Raw genomic sequence first — 16,924 nt, forward strand, 5'->3', positions numbered from 1 at the left:
AAAGGCAAGAACAAACACAAACTTTGCAGGGGTTGGCGCCTCTGCCATGTCTAATGACAATTTTAAACTAAATTTTTATATTTTCAAAACATTAAATACAGAGAGATATGTCATGTTTATCTTTATTTTTTCTATCCTGAAATAATAATTCTATGTCACCTAACTAATTTATATAGTTAATTAAAATGACATTTTATAGTTTAGATAGGTGGACTATGCTTTCCTGCAGGTCGAGATGATTTTTTATAGTGTAAATAAATGATGCCCAAGCTCTATTAGTGTATTTTAAAGAAGGCACAAAAATTCATTACTCGATTAATTACTCACCATCAAATAAAGAAAATTGAAAAAAATAGCAATTATCATTCCTCAATAATCCAAATATAGAAAGATAAAATTATAAGGAAAAAAATAAGTGAACAAAAAAAATCTAAAAAACAGAGTACTAACAAACCTGGGTGAGGTTGCCATAACTTACGAGCAAGATCATTTGAGAAGGATAACCTGATAAAAGATGAAACAAAAAAAAAAACAAAGCTTAATTTTAAAAAGAAAGTTTTGAAGCACAAATAAAAAAAGTCACATAAAAAAACTTGGGTCACTCGACTAAACCTCATTTCTAGATTATGATATGGAGATAACCTAATTGAAAGGGAATCGAAGAAAACAACAAAGTTTGTTTTTAAAAAAAAAATCAACACTTTCAATGATGTAATTAGGGAGGGAATATGATGTCGGCTCGTATTAACTTTTCAAAATTATGATTCAAATCAATCATTAAACCAAAAGCATCTCATTTGGAAAAACCACTATTTTAAAACTTTGATTGACCTAACAGGTTGACCCGTTACTCAGGTGTCTCGAAGCCTAGGTTGGACTAGGTTTCAAAAGAAATTGGAGAGAATTGATCCAATGCAAAACAATTAAACACAGGGGTTGACTTGTGTCCTTGTAAACTTGGGGCAAACCAAGTCAAGACCAATTGGCTATTTCATTCGTTTTATTTAAAAAAAAAATGATATTATTTATACTTTTTGATTAAATAAAAATATTTGGTTGACTTGAATTACGCGAGTCAACCCACTCGACCCATGACCTAGTACTTGTCCTGGGGATTCACTCCCGGGTTGGGTCTAAAAACTACTGAAAAAATCACGGACATCAAATCCCAATAAATAGAATGTTGAATGATAAAATAAAAAAATCAATTATACAAAGGGATAACAAAAAAAATAGCAATTAAAATAATATGAATCTCATTTGAAGAGAGAGAGAGGGGGGGCAACCTAAAATTTTGAAATAAAGAGAAAAATTGAAAGAAAATCAAATTAACAAAAGAATCCAAACTAAAAAATAAAAATCAAGAGAACGAGGACAAAGTTTAAAGAATAAAAAAAATAAAGATTATGAATCTAATAATGAAATTGAAAACAAATTAAAATTTGATACAGGGTTAAGATTCAAAATTAAAAATAAAACAATTGAAGGCCAAACTTGAAATATCATTCAATTTTGAATTGAATGGAAAAATTAAAAAGAAAAATAAAATTCACAAAGAAATCCAAAACAAAAATAAAAAATCAAGAGAATAGAGATCAAATTTGAAAAAAAAAAAGATAATTGATCCAATGATGAAATTGAAAATAAATTAAAATTTAATAAAAAAACTAAAAATCAAAACATCAAGAGTCAAACCTGAAATATTATAAAATAAGAAGACAAATATGATATTTTTAATGGCAGACACAGTGTTGTCCCATGAAAAGGGGTCGTCATAGTGCTTCCAACTCCCTGAGAAAGTTGGTGTTCCTTCATTGAAATATGGCTTGCGCTAGAATAGCGCGAAGCAGTCTCGTACGGGTCACTAATTTTTTTAATAATTTTGAAAATTAGAAAAAAAAAACTGGATTTTCCTAATCCAACTTAATAATAACAAAAAAAAAACATGGGAAATGATATAAACACCCACGGATGGTAGAACTAGAAAATTTGACTTTAGAGGCAATTTAATCATTCTAAATTTTAAAATAATGTAAAAAAACAAAAAAAAAATCCCCTAATTCTGGTTAATTGAAAATAATTTTTAAGAGTAATTTAATAATAATTTAATAATGTTACTGTCTAGTAAAAGTATGAGCTTACCGTTATATCAATTTGATAGTGAAATTTGCATTCCAAGAAAAAAAAATTTGTATTACTCTCTTAACTAAGCTAAACGGTTTTGACTAACAAGGGTAAAACGATCGTATGAATTAGACCGAGTGTGTGCAGTAAAAACCCGGTCATGGTTAGTTTTTTTTTTTATAATTATATTCTAATTGGACTCACCCTTTCCTTGAATGAATAGTCAACTGATGTAATGAGAAATAAGAGACAGTTTAATTGATTATGTCTTGAATTTAATTTTTAATGATCACGAGTTTGAGTTTTTTCAGGATTACTAGAGATTTATATAATTATTAATTTCAAAACTCATAAATTTAGTCGAAGTATACATAAACTAACTCGAACATTGATGTTAATAAAAAAAATAATTAACTAGTGTATATAATTTTTTATTAAAAAAAAATTTAAATTACCCTCCAAATCTCACTTCATTAATGAAAGGTTCATGCATCCATGCTAAACAAACCTCGTCAACACGGTAAATTGATAGTTACGTTTTTTACAGGTTTGGACATCTTCTTTTTTTTCTTTTAACATATATAGGGTATTTACTCTTTTTTTTTTTTTTTAGGTTTAACATGTTTTAAAAGGAGGTAACGAGAATGAGTTTTTTTCTCAACATACTGTTTCGATGTAAATAATATTTTCAGAACTTATCCCAAATAGACCTATTAATTAAACACGAAAATATCTGATAATTAAAAAATTGATATTAACTAGAATAAAAGAAAAAAAATCCAAATTATTAATGGTAATGCTAGCTGCAATAACATTTGGCTACCGATATTAACACATCTTTTTTATGTTTGTGAGTGTTTGAGAGTGAGATAATTTTTATTTTTAAATAAATTTTAAAAATTTGTTTTGTTTAAAAAAATATTAATTTAATACTTTATCTAGAAAAACATTTTGATACTAAAAAAATATTTTAAAAAATATATTGCACAGCAATGCCAATATCAACATGCAAGAAACCACGGTAATTAAGCAAACGACACTCTTTTCTTTTTATGAACTCTTTAATCTTAATTATTTAGGTACCGTTTGTTTGCTGAAAAATAGTTTTCTTTTTAAAAGTGGTTTTCTTGAAAAATAAATTCTTAAAAAGTGAATTATTTTTTGATATTTGATGGTATCATGAAAAATAAATTGAAAAAACTTTTCAAAGTTGAAGATGATGAAATTAAAAAAAAATACAATTTCATAAATTATTTTAAATAAAATAAATAACAGTCAAAAGAATGAGAACCAAATCTGATAGATAAAAAAAATCAATTAAGAAAATGATAAGAGAAAAACAAATAACAACTATAAAAATGAGAACCAAAATTGATATAAAAATCAAATTAAATCAAATTCTAAAGGATAAAATTAAAAAAAATCAAAACAAAATATATACCAATCAAAAGCTTGAGGACCAAATTTGATATAATCAGCAAATAACATAACATTTTTAATTTTTTTTCATAGCTTCTGGAAAGTGTTTTTCACAAAAAATAAAAGGAAAATATTTTTCTAGAAACCAAATTAAATTTTTCTTTTATTGAAAAATAATTTTTACTAACTAATTTTTTCAATGATAAACAAATAAATAAAAATTTAAAAAATAATTTTCAAAAATCAATTTTCATAAAACAAACTATCTTAATCTAATACTAGTTTCTCTCTCTTTGTCCTTCTTATTTATCCTATTTTCCCCCAATCATGTAGATTTTCTCATCCCTCTTCGTCTCACTTGTCAAGTAAAAACCCAACTTTGAATTTTCAATTTTCCACTTTCCAATTTTTCACATTAATCTTTATGAATTGTTATTCAATACAGAAAAACGCGTTTAATTTCTTTTACTCGATGACAAAACAACAGGGAGACCTCATCACATTATTAAGGTTCGAAATGTCCACTACAACAAATGTTTTCACGTCTTTTTTTTATAAAAATAAAACGAAAAATTAATGTTTTCCTTGAGTTCACTAGGAGCTTGTTTGACAGTGTGGTGGTGGATACTTTTCAAATAACTTTTCGTGCCAAAATGCATTCCAATGATATTTTTTTTATTTTTTAAAAATTATTTTTAACATCAGCACATCAAAACAATCCAAAACGTACAAACCATATTAAATTTTAGTAAAAAAAAAAATTAAATTTTTTAAAAACACGGGTTGAATCGCGTTCCCAAACACTTCATAAATCTAAAAAAAAACACCTAAACTCAATGATAGGTCAAAAGGATAGTAATAAATTACGCATCATTCAAGTTAAAAGAACATCATCTATTTATTTTTTAGCCTATGTGTTTGAGCTTGACTTCAAGACTTTGTTTGTTTTTTTGTTTTAAAAATATTTTTTAAAAAAATTAAATTTTTTTTTGCTTCAAAATAATATTTTTTTTAGTGTTTTCATAACATTTTGATGTATTAATGTCAAGAATGATTTTTAAAAAATAAAAAAAATATTATTTTGATATATTTCTGAGTGAAAAACACTTTAAAAAACAACCTCAACCACACTCCAAAACACGCTTTAATCTTAAATATTTTATATGTTTTTATTTTGCCCATTCTCAAATATGCTTTGTTACATGTGTGTGTATATTAATTTTTAAAAATATTTTTTAACAATATAATTGTTAAAAGTTTGGTTTTTTACTTTATTAAAATAATATGGAAAAATCAGTTGCCTGAATTAAATTATAAGCTATTCTATACAATTTAGTAATTTGTAACAATTAATGAATTAGAGTAGATTAATTTGTTTATAAATTAAATCAAATTAATGAACCAACGAGTGATTGTGTTAAAGAAAAGGAGATATTTTTACTAAAATGAGTGAGTTTTTTAACACTACGGGAAAAAAAGAATATCATTGTTGAAAAATTAATACAATAATTAAAAACATATATAATATAGGAAAAAAATTAGTCATATTCTCGGATAAATTGGTTTTAATAATGTAGGGGTGGAGATTGAATGATAACAAAAATATGTATTTGTGATGAAATTATTATGTAACCTTTTCAATTATTTTAATATTATTTTTATGAGTAAAGAAATTGTTATTTTAAGTTCGTTAAAAAAAATAAACCAAAAAACAATAATTTCTATTTATTATTTCAAACATTACAAGTTTGATTGTCATATATATCAAGGATGTAACATTTTTTTATATTTTATTTAATCTATCTCTTATCCATTAAATAATATATAAAATTATTTATTCTATTTTATATAATATTATTAAATAAAACTATATCTCTATCTCATTTCTTTTCTCCAAATATTTTTATCATTTTTATTTTTATTTTAAGAAACAAAACAGTAACTTAAAAAAAAATTTGATTCAAATAAAGCAGAAAGTCCATAAAAGGTTAGGTAGTACAGTGGTTAATTTTTATTTCTTACTGTGGTGATCAGACGCGGGTAAAACCATAGTTATTAAACCTGGTCCGGGGGTTGACCCGGCTATGGGGCCGGGTCTCGGGTTTCATGGGTCAACTCGGGTCAACCTGGATTAACCCAAAAAAATTAAAAAGAATTAAAATTTTAATATTTCATATGAAAAAATCCATGTAAATATAAATTATACATATTATAAAGTTTTAAAAAATATTTTAAAATTTTTTTTATCCCACATTAAAAGATATTATGTTAAGCTTTTAAGTTAAAGTATTTAAACTAAAAAAGTTTTTTATCCGACATTGAAAAAACATAACCTTTTTCTTAGAAACATAGAGTATATATACTAATGGATTTCAAATCTCACATTGAAAAAACATAACTTTTTTTATGGAAACATAGAGTATATATATGAAAGGGTTTTAAATCCCACATTGAAAAAATAATATGTTATCTTTTTAAGTTGAAGTATTTAAACCAAAATGTTTTTTATCCCACGTTGAAAAAACATGGTTTTTTTCATGGGAACATGGAGTATATATATGAAAGGGCTTTAAATCCCACATTGAAAAGATACTATGTTATCTTTTAAGTTGAAGTATTTAAACCAAAAGGTTTTATATCCCACATTGAAAAAACATGACTTTTTTTTTGGGAACATATAATATATATATTAATGGATTTCAAATCCCACATTTGAAGAAAAAAAAAAACCGGGTCTCGTTCGGGTTCGCCCGGGTCCCTGGTTGACCCGCCGGGTCGCCCGAGTTTGGCCGGGCTGTTGCCACAACCGGTCTTTTATTAAACCCGGATCGGTCCAGCCACCGGGTCGACCCGCCGAGCCGGGCCGGGTTTAATAACAGTGGGTAAAACACGAGGAAAGATGGTGTATCCGGCAATGCAATTGTGTCGAGTTTTTGCAAAAAAAAATAATTTTTTTATTATTTTAAATTGTTTTGATAGGCTAAAATAAAAAATAAAAAAAATATTTTAATATAATTTTTAGTAAAAAACATTTTAAACAACAGTCATTATCATAACAAGGATGTTTGAAAACATAGTAGTAATTGTTTTTCAAAATAATTTTTATATGAAAATGTATTAAAATAATATTTTTATTATTTTTTAAAAATTATTTTTAACATCAACATATCAAAATAATTTTAAAATACTAAAAAAATATTAATTTAAAAATAAAAATAAAATAAAATAAAATTCAATTTAATTTTTTAAAAATATTTTTAAAATAAAAAATAAAAATAAAAGTAAAGAGGTACTGACAAATGGTACCGGAATATTGCTAAAAGCAAGCAAGTGGAGAGAACATACATTGAAGTAAAAACAAAAGGGAAACATGAAAAAGGGGAAAAAGTTCAGTTACTTCTTTACCCCTATCTAGGGCTGATTGGTCACCAAACGACAAGGCTGGCGAGCGGTCACGGCCATTACCTGCGGTCAGTGTACTGAGTTAACTAGGTTGCAGGTTCAGTTAATCGGCCCGTTCGGACAAGTTTGAAATTCGTACTAGATTGTTGATGGAAGAATTGATTTTGTCTTTGCCGAGAGGATAAAACTTGTGTTGTTTGACTAGACATTTTTTTTTTAATAATTGAAAGGCTAATTATTAAGTTTGGACGGCTCAACTTTATCACTCGTTTCTTTTGTTTTTTTATTTTTATTTTCTTTACCCTCCATGAGATTCTTGTGGCACCGTTGCATTCATGTGATTAATAGCATCTTTTTGTTTTTTTTGGGTCGACACTTGTAGATCATGACCTAGTTTCAATACCAAACACAAAAATCATCTCATTGACCAGAGAAAGTGAGATTTTTTTTTTATTATTATTATTAACATGTATTTTTGGATCAGTTTACGTACATCTTAATTAATTTTATAAGCTTTAAAATAAACAATTACATTATAAATTCTAAAATTAATAATTATATAAACCTTCAATAACATGAAATTTATTAGATTTTAACTAGTAATTTTTAAAAAATAAATTTAAAATTTTATCAATTAAACTACATTTTTCTTTGGTAGAGAAAAGTGTTTTTGCTTGTATGAAAATGTGCCCAAGATGTCTTGTCGAATTTATTTGCTTACCTGTTCATATGCCATGCAAATTACATCACAATAAAACTAAAAGATATGGTAAAAGTACCAGGGCCAATGGGCCATAGTGCCGTTAAGGCTCTCGTCATTTAGTATAAAGCTAAAATTTAATGATTGAATTTTTTATATATATAATTGAGCATTTTTAAGTTTAAATTAGATTCTAATTACATATTTTTTTAGAAGTGAGGGTTAAATTAAAAGGGATGGGACTAAAGTGACAAAAAAAAGGGTAACATTAGTGGTAGGTATGTAATTTGTTTGAAAATTCCATTTTCACCCTTCATCTTTTTAAGCAATTAGACACCCAATCCCTATAATTTTCAAAAACATGCAATGATACCAAACTTTTTTTTTTCAGTCCTCTTTTAGGTAAATGAGAGAGAGGCTCGTCGGATTCCGGCTTACAAATAAAAAGTTGTCGTTGGGGAAAATTTACGCCACCAAAACATTCAATTTTTATGTCAAAAGATTCAATATAACGAGGGGATTAAGATTAAATGTTTTTTTTTTACCTTAAAAACACCTAAAAAACATATATGAGCTTAGGAAAAAAATTTATTTCGGGTTGATTTTGGGTTTTAGGCCTTTTTTGTGTTTTTTGATGTCATGGTTTGGTTAAACAAGGTTTTAATGGTGGTTTATGGATTTTTTTTGTCAAAAACAGGTTGAAAATAATTTTTTAAAATGTAAAAACCATGACCCTGTTTTTTCAGACACTATGGTGACTGGATTTTAGAATCTCAGACGCCTTGTCTTTTTTTTTAAAAAAAACACATTGGGATGAAATACATGTCGTTCACCCCTTTAACTTAAAAAAATACAGTGTTGGCCCCTGTATGCACCCTTTCTATTTGGGCCAGGCGCATGGCCTAGCCTCATTTTTTTCTATTTTTTTTAGTTTTGTAAATTAATACCTATTTTTATATGTATATTTTAAAAAATAAATTAACATTTTAATTAATACATCTTACCCATGATTTTGTTTTTCTCTTATTTAGTCTTTTTTTTCAAATAGCAATTATTTTTTTATTATACTGTGCGTGTTTAAATTATTAACAAGTTACTATGACTCATCTACAATTTTGCTAATGTATTTTATTTACATTAAATATTTGTTTTTTATAATTATTTAAATATGTGCAGTCTTACATATTTTTTTTTTAATTTTATTAAAGAAAATTATATATATCGCAATCTCTATTATAAATAAATTTATTAAACATATCAAGCTAAATAACTTGTGTCGTAATATTAAATATCTTGATTTGCCTCTCAATTTTTCCACTTATGTTTTTATTTATCATTAATAATTTATTTATCATTTATTCACACAATAGTTCATGATTTATTTAATTGGATGTGTGCATAAGTTTTTCAATTTATATTTATGATTTTTTCAATTTAAAAAACAACTTGAAAAATTCTACATGTTCAATTTTTTTAATCATGTATTGATGTTTTTAATTTAATCCTTAATCTTATGATTTCTTGTTTTTTTCATTAACATTTTATAAAGGTTTAATTGTTTATAATTTCACTCTTCAATCAAAGTTAACAGTGTTTTTTTTTTCATTTTCATCCTTTTTCTTTTGGTTTCTGTTTTCTTTTTGTTGATATTTTTATTCTTTTCAGTTTAAATCTCAAGGTAAAAATTTATTGTTACCCTTTAATTTATTTATTTTTCAATTTTAACTTTTATTATTTTAATTTCTATTTTAAATTTTGGATTTTTTGTTGTATTTTTTTTATCTCATACTTACACATTTCATTTCCTTTGGATTGGGCTTTATAATTATGTTATATATGGTGCTTAAAGTCTGATGACCTGGGTCAATGATTGATTATTATTTTGTCTTATTTTCTTTTTCGATATTGTCATTCGAAGTTGTTTTTTTATGAAATAACTTTGTGGTTTTTTTTTTGTTTCTTTTTCTATTGAATTATCCCGACATTATAACCTATAACATGAGTTTATCAGGTTGATCCGGACTAGCTCACCCTTTAACGTCTAGATTAGATGTCTATCGTGCTGACTCGGGTTGGCCTGACCTCATTCCTTTCTCTCTCTCTCTTTTTTATAGTTTCGATTTCTTTTTAATTTAGAACTTTTTTTATATTTTAAAAAATAATTTTTAAGTTTGTATTTCACTTCTTTATGATTTTTTGCTTGTTTATCATTTTTTAAATAATGATTATTTTTTAATTATATTGGATATGTTTAATTTTTTAAGAGATTAATATGATTTTTTGTTATATATATATATATATATATATATATATATATATATATACACATATTAAAAAAAATTTATAAATAAAAAATATTTATTTCTTATAATAGTTTTAATATATGCAACCTTGCATAATATATTTTTTCCTTTTATTTTATTCAAGAAGTCTTATATGTGTGTATATTTTTATTTCAAATTGGTTTTAATAAACAAAATCATTAAATACAACTGAGTAAATTACTCATATTACGATATTAAATATCTTGATTTATATTTGTCTCTCAGTTTTTCCATTTTTGTTTTTGTTTAAGAAAAAAAATACAAAGCCAAAATTAGTTTGTTGGGTGTTTTTTTTCTCTCTCTCTCTATTTATCGAACTTGACTCTTTTTTTCTCACATTGTAAAAAGAATAGTTTCAGAGAAAAACTATGGTATTAAACTTTATAAAATCCATTGACATGTTTGCAGATTGAGCTGGTTGACCTAGTTCACAAATATGACGAGTTTAACTCTTTTTATGTTTTCTAATTATTTTTTTCAACGTCTCAGTATCAGGTTAGTGTTTGATTTTGCAATTGTCTACTTTTGTTATCATATAGTTAAATACAAAATGGTTTTGAAAAAAAACAAATTATAATCTCATTGAAGTTCATAAACCCGGTTCACAAGTTTGACGTGCTAGCCCGGGTTATTCGGTTCATAGGTTTAACGAGTTCATCTACTGGCTGAATATGCTTCTTCTTTTTTTATCCTTTGATTTTTTTCTTGATTTTACCCTACAATATTAGATTGGTTTCGAAATAAACTGCACAGTTTATTTTTGTTTGTTTTCTATATGGTTATCATTATCTCAAATAAGTTTTTATTTTTAGGGTGCTTAATTTTACGACCATGTATTTTTATCATATAATTAAAAAAAAGTTTTTAAAAAAAGTTATTAAATTCAATGGAGTCCATGACGTTGGTAGCGAGGGGACTAAAATCGATCTAATTTATCATTATCTTAATATTTTTTTTAAAATTATCATCTTGAAGTTTTTTTCAAAAAAATCCAAGCCTTGTTTTTACCATTTATCAAGATTACATTTGAACGAATAAAATCTATCTATTTAGATTAGACTAACTCCCTCACAATTTAATTAAAAATTAGATGTAGGCAAAAAGGTTGTGATGTTTCAAAATGAATCCATTAAATCATGTTCAATAACACAATTAAAAAAATTATTCATGCTTTTAATATTTTTTAACATTTTAAAAAATTAATTCGATCCACAATGAAATGCGGAATAATAAACTAGTAATTGATCGTAGATCGGAACGTGGAAAACACGTTTTCATCTTGATTGCTGAATTTTTGTTTTTTCAATTGCTTTCTCGCATATGTGATATTTTAATAGTTTATAGTTTCTTCTATTTATGTATTTTTTAGAATTAAAAGTTTTGATATGATCTATGAATTTAATCAAGGGCTAATTTAATGAGATATAATTTAAAACTACAAAACAAAGAAATGATTTAAAAAAGGGTCAAAATAAAAAAAAGAAAAAAGAAAAAAGGGGGTGTTACTCAAATTCATGTAAAAAAATATTTTGGTCCAAATATTCTTCATTAACTCATTTTTTGTCTTTTAGTTTTAGGATTTTTCTGTTTTGGTATAATTTTTTATTTTATTTATGTTTTAGTCCATAAGTTAAAAAGAAAAGATAGAAAATCACCAAAAAACAAGAGAAACGAGATAAAGTGGTTTTTTGACCACATTTCAACACATAAAAAAAGTTGACCTTAGTGTTAGAAGGTTTCAATCGACGAGAGGAGTGTCAATAAGATGCTTATTGTTCTTTATCTTACTGGAAAAAATCATGACCTGAGAAATTTTTTATTCGTGTTATTTTTATTTTTTTACAGATTAAAGGGTGATTTGATGATAAAAATAATTTTATTGAGGTTTTTAAAGTATTTCTCAAGTGTTTTCAAGCAAAAACAATATTGAAAATTAGGTTTTTTATATAAACAAATAGAAACCTAACATTTTAGCCATCTTAAGTGATTGTAATTTGTGTAAATGGATAATGTGTCATCTGTTTTGGTTTTTTTTTAAAAAATAGAACGAATAACATGTCATTCATCCTACTAAACAAAAATGACAAAGAAACGAAAGTCAAGTGCATTGAGTTGACATTCTTTTCATTGGGTCAAACTCATTTGTGTCATCTAGGCCTCAGCACTTGAGCTCTTTTCAAAAAGCCTCTTATTATTATTATTATTGTTGTTGTTATTGTTATCTTAAATTCTAATTTAAATTAATTATATAAAATAAATAAAGTTATATTTAAGATATCATTCCATTAAATAGCATTCATTTATTTATTTTTAAACTAGATTATAATATTTCTATATATTAGAAATAATTTTGTTAATTATTATATATGGACATACTATGCATTTTTTTTATAGGTTTGTGGTGGAAGTTAAATTTTAATTTTTTTCATGTTTCTATTGTAAAGTTTTTAAATGATTTTCTCAATCTAACTATCATTTTATTTTTTCGATTGCTTATAAAATATCGAAATATGATTTTCAACGTGTTTTTTGTTTTGAAATTTGCTTTTCATATCATGATAATTTATTTTTTATTTTTAAAACAATACTTATGATAAAAAAAATTTTAATCTTAATAAAATAAATATATTAATAATGAAATGTAGTTTAAATTGAAGAGATGTGTTTTTCTTGGTTATTTAATTTCTTACAAAAAAATATATTTTAATTTCCTTTACTTTTAATTCAAAAAACATGCCATTTCTAAAAAAAATATTTTGGTAAAAAAAATTGCATAAACGATAAAAGAATAACTTGTTTGATAAAATATTTTTTCATGGTAGCCTTTTGATTGTTTTTTCTTCTAATTGTTTAGACTTTTTATTCAATGAAATATATTGCTAAGAAAAAACTATTTTGTTGTAAGAAAAAATTAAATGTATCAGAAAATATAATTTTGAAAAAGAAAAATCCTTCTATAATTTTATTTGTTGTTTTTTCTAAGAATATTTATTTTTATTGTTATATTATTAATTAAAAAATTAATTCTAAAAACAATTCCCGCGACAGCAGGCGGGCAGCAAAACTAGTGTATATTAATGCTGTAAAATCTTAGTTTTAGCAGACACGGTCTATTAGTAGTCGTGTCAAGCAATAATCCACGTATTCATGCTTATATTCTTAATTCAAATTATTAATTTTTCGATTCTGTAATGTACAGATTCAATAAGTCTATTCACTGTAAAATAGAATCATTCATGCTCTCTCTCGGTATTTAAACAAAAGTATCCTATTTTTCTTCTTTGGCAGTCCTAATTTAAATATCAAATCAAAGCATAACAAATATATAAATTTAACTTTACACTCATTCTATTTTACTCGAAAATATATCAAAATAATATTTTTATTTTATTTTGTAAAAATCACTTTTAATATCAGCGCATTAAAATAATCTAAAAACACTAAAACAATATTAATTTGAAGTGAAGAAAAAAATAAAAAAATTTCAATTTTCTTAAAAACGTTTTTGAAATGCAAAAACAAACATTGCTAAATTTTCTAAAATTTTCTAAAAATAAAAATTGAAATGGAAATGTAAGAACAAAATTTGAGGTAGGAGTAGAAAGATAAAATGCTGATAAAATAATTAATATTTTTTAATGATTTTCTTAAAAATTGCGAGCTTTAGACACCTAATTTAGGATTGAGAAAGTAAACTTTATACATTGAGATAATTAAAATAGAAATTTACCAAATTATATAATTTTTATTCTCCACGTCAAAATTGGCTTCGTAACGGGTTGTTTTCTAGAGCTAAATATTTTAAGAAATCATTGAGAGTCAACTCTACTAAAATCTCATTGAAAGAAATTAAACAATCGATCATTTATGTTAAATAAATGCTATATAATTAAGGACTAAACTCTATGAATTAGATACTTGTAGTGGTGATTTTTTATCCATTGGCCACGTCATTCCACGTGGTTAGGTTATAATTATAATTAAAACTACTACTAATAAATCAAAATTCATCATGTCATTGTTACTGTACAACACACTCATGAATCGTTAATCTATTATAAACATCGCTACAAGAGTTAGATGTAAAACAATTTCGTTCGTTTTCTATCAATTTCCTCCTAATGTTTAGGGGTGTTTGGAAGGATGATAGTGATTATTTTTTAAAGTAATTTTTACTTGAAAATATATTAAAATAATTTTTTAAAAGTTATTTTTAATATTAATACATTAAAATGATCTGAAAACACTAAAAAAATATTAATTTTAAAATAAAATAATTTAATTATTTTTTAAAAACGCTTTTAAAACGCAAAAATAAACAAATTATCAAATAAAAACCATGAATTATACATGACATGAATTTATTATCTTATTTGTTTTTACATAGAAATATTATTTTTTTTTTAAATATATTTTTAGTGATTTTAGATTATTTTAATATTTTAACATTAAAAATAAAAAAAATAATATTTTAATATATTTCTAAAAACAATATTTTAAAAAACAATTATTATTATAATATGTAAAACAAACGAATAACATTTTAAAACCCATACCCCCCCTACCCTAAAAGGACAGTTAACGACGTCAAGTAACTGCAACGACGTAAATGGCCAGTCCCTTTCAGTTTCAACGTCATCAAAGTTGATTAACCTGACTAGAGTTAAAACTTGACTAGAAGTTATCATTTGATTCGCCACTCCCTTTTTACAGTTCCATTCCATCTCTCAAGCGATAAATATTTTACTCGGAATAACACCAAGATTATTCCTTGGAAAATCTATTACAAGTGATTTGTTATGGCGAGTCCGCATCGATACAAAGACGTATATTTAAGCCTGGTTAATACAAGCCATTTTAAAGATTTTATAGCAACCAGTGTAGTCCAGTCCAAGATATTAACATGCGCACCCACATCCTGACACTCACACACCACGATACTATTTTATTTTTATATTTAAATAAAATTAAAATTAAAAATTATTTTTTTATTTTAAATTATTTTTTAATTAAAAATATAAAAAATATGTAATTTTAAATATTTTAAAAAATAATCATAACATACTCCCAAACAACCCTACATTATTTCTGGAATTTGCATTGAAAACACTGATCAATATGAACTGTTTCTCGTCAATCCGACACCGTCTAAATGATAGAATCCAGGAAAAAAACAGAGAAAGGAGGAAAATGCTTCCACTTTTTATAAAAACCACACGTGCTTGGAGGTGCGTCCAAGAAATCCCATGGCGTGGAGAATTAAGAGACATGATCTGTTTACTTTAAGAAAAAGATTATTTTTTTTGTCCGAGATTGTCTCCTCGATAAGATTTCGATACTTAGGTTAGACGATGCTTAATTGTTGGATTAAGAGCAAAATTTGCCATCAAATTGTTGCTTTTGTGGGCATCTAAAGGTAGATTGCAGATCTCGAAAGGGCTATTTTAATTTGTTTTAATCTAGTCTTTCAAGAACATTTGGCATTGGTCTTGTAAATTCTTGACTAACAAGGACTGGAAAAATTGTTCTCTTGAGCCAGCGCAAGGTGCTGCTGCTGCTACAATGCATATTGGATTCTAAGCTTTAGATGGGCCTGGGCCTCTTCAACTTCTCATGCTTTAATTAGCCCACAATAAACAAAATATCTTTTTTTTTTAAAAAAAAGTATTTTTTAAAAAAATTAAAATTAAAATTTTTTTATTTGTTTTAAATTAATATTTTTAGACATTTTCATACGATAATGTCAAAAATAATTTTTTAAAAATAAAAAATATTATTTTAATGCATTTCCGAGTAAAAAACAACCACAACCATACTTCTAAATTAACTTTCAAGCAAGACCCCTCTCTCTCTCTCTCTCTCTCTATATATATATATATATATATATATATATATATATATATATATATTTTCAAGATTTGAATAACAATATTGTAATAAAAATACCAAAGCTAATAACTATGTTCTATTTATATACAACTACAAACTTTCAAGTTTTCTTCTGTATTTTTTAATGAAAAAAGTGTTTCTAAGAATCTTAAATTAATTTAGATGAACATTGGATGATGGATCATTGCACCAAATAAATTGATTACTTAACAAAAAACGAATAATCCCAAATCTATGAGCTCAACCAAATCAATCTTAACTTGCTTGGACTTAAAGATATCCATGTCATACTATATTTCGTGGGAATCTTCGATTTTCCTCCATTGAATCCTCGTTCATTGGGTCCAGATTGTCATTAATTAAAAACAATCATCTTTTAACATTTGATCACTGTTTTAAAATAAAAAATTCAAATAAAAAGAATAAATTCTTCTTTTGAAATGATAAAAATTCATTAAAAAATTTACTTATTTTATATTTTTATTTGATGTGAAAAATAATTTTTTTTAAAATAAAAATATTTTAATGTATTAAGAAAAAACAATACTAAACTAACCAAGCTAATTAACCAACCCATTGGCCAGAGTATTTTATTTTTCAAACGTAAAAAAATATTCAGGTCTTGCTAGCTTGTTTTTTTAAAGAAAAAAAAAGATTTTAACCATGAATTTTAAATCAGTTGCATATTATATGATATTTTATCTAATATTGAGAAGTAAACAAATTTGATTTACCTAGTTAATTTTAGGTTGACATACGAAACTTGTAGGGATAATTTTGAAAAAAAAACAATATGAGAAGTTAAATCTCTAATTAACTCATTGTTGAATGATAGAATTGACAAAAACAAAAAACACCATTTTTTTTCTTAAAAAAAAATTAAAGTAAACTTAAGTCAATCAACCAAACTTTTGACTCAAATTATGCATGCCATCAAATTCAATAAAATTTATATCCCATGGATTATTTTACATTTAATATATTTATATGACAATAAAGCATATGTGATTTTTGTATGAAATGTCTTTAAAAAAAAAAAAAAACATGACATTGCTCGTGAAATTAA

The sequence above is a fragment of the Populus trichocarpa genome, chromosome 18 (genome assembly GCF_000002775.5).
Source record: "Populus trichocarpa isolate Nisqually-1 chromosome 18, P.trichocarpa_v4.1, whole genome shotgun sequence".
Taxonomy (NCBI): Eukaryota; Viridiplantae; Streptophyta; class Magnoliopsida; order Malpighiales; family Salicaceae; genus Populus; species Populus trichocarpa.